This window comes from Gossypium arboreum, chromosome 13 (genome assembly GCF_025698485.1).
Source record: "Gossypium arboreum isolate Shixiya-1 chromosome 13, ASM2569848v2, whole genome shotgun sequence".
Lineage (NCBI taxonomy): Eukaryota > Viridiplantae > Streptophyta > Magnoliopsida > Malvales > Malvaceae > Gossypium > Gossypium arboreum.
Genome location: NC_069082.1, coordinates 110,770,304 through 110,771,475, shown reverse-complemented (window position 1 = coordinate 110,771,475; position 1,172 = coordinate 110,770,304). Strand labels below are relative to the sequence as shown.

General features: G+C 36.6%; 1 non-coding gene across 1 annotated transcript; it reads right to left on the bottom strand.

Moving 5' to 3' along the window:
* Nucleotides 1-850: 850 nt before the first annotated feature.
* On the bottom strand, nt 851-957 carry LOC128287728 (small nucleolar RNA R71). Its single transcript, XR_008278428.1, has one exon. It is a non-coding gene; the product is annotated as a small nucleolar RNA R71 (small nucleolar RNA).
* Between the last annotated feature and the right edge of the window lie 215 nt (nt 958-1,172).

The window sequence follows — 1,172 nt, the reverse complement described above, 5'->3', positions numbered from 1 at the left end:
AGATAATAAAAAGGAAGTAAATACTAGTACTCATAGTTCCTTTGGGTTCGACAATCCGGTCTTGCTGAACTATACTACTGTTCAATAGGTACACTTGCCTCAATTGTGATAATAAGTTTGTCTCAAGAACGTTTCATTTATAAATCTTTAAAACCTGTTACGAATATCACATATCAAGTTTTTGGCGCTGTTTCCGGGGAACTAAGATATTAGGAACACTCGATTTTTATTACTTTAGTCATTTTACTTTTATTACAATTTAAATTTTTCTTTTCTAATTCTTCATTTATTTTCTTCTGACAGGTTTTTCTAGTTTATGACCAGGAGAAACCCGTCAGGACCATTACTTTTTTATAGTGAGATCGATCGCACAGTTCGCAGAAACCAGAGAGAAATAAGGTGAAGCTTACGTTACACAAAAGAGCAAGAGGAAGATATTTCAACCACAACCGAGGAGATGGCTGTTAATCAGAATCCTGCTCCGCGCACTATATATGATTATGCTAGACCTAATTTAACGGGAACTGAGTCAAGTATAGTTAGACCTACTATTGCTGCAAATAATTTTGAACAAAAACCTAACACAATTCAAATCATACAACAGTTTGTTCAGTTTGATGGTTTGCAGGATGAGGATCCCAACGCTCACTTGGCAAATTTCCTATAATTTTACGATACCTTTAAAATTAGTGGTGTTTCTGATGATGTCATTCACCTTCGGTTGCTTCCCTTTTCATTAACGAATAAGGCTAAACAATGGTTGAACTTGTTACCACGAGGATCAATCACTACTTTGGAACAAATGACTAAAAAATTTTTATTAAAATATTTTCCACCAGCTAAAATAGCCAAATTACGTAATGATATCTCTTCTTTTGTCCATATGGATTTAGAAACACTCTACGATGCATGGGAGAGATAAAAGGACCTCTTGAGAAGGTGCCCTCACCATGGGTTACCACTTTGGCTACAGGTTCAAACGTTCCATAATGGCCTGAATCCTTCGACTCAGCAGATGATTGATGCAGCCGCTGGCGAAACCATCAATAATAAAACACCTGAAGATGCCTATGAATTTATAGAGGAGATGTCACTGAATAACTATCAGTGGCAAATCATGAGGACAAAGCCAACAAAAATAGTCGGTGTTTACAACGTCGAATCGGTCACCA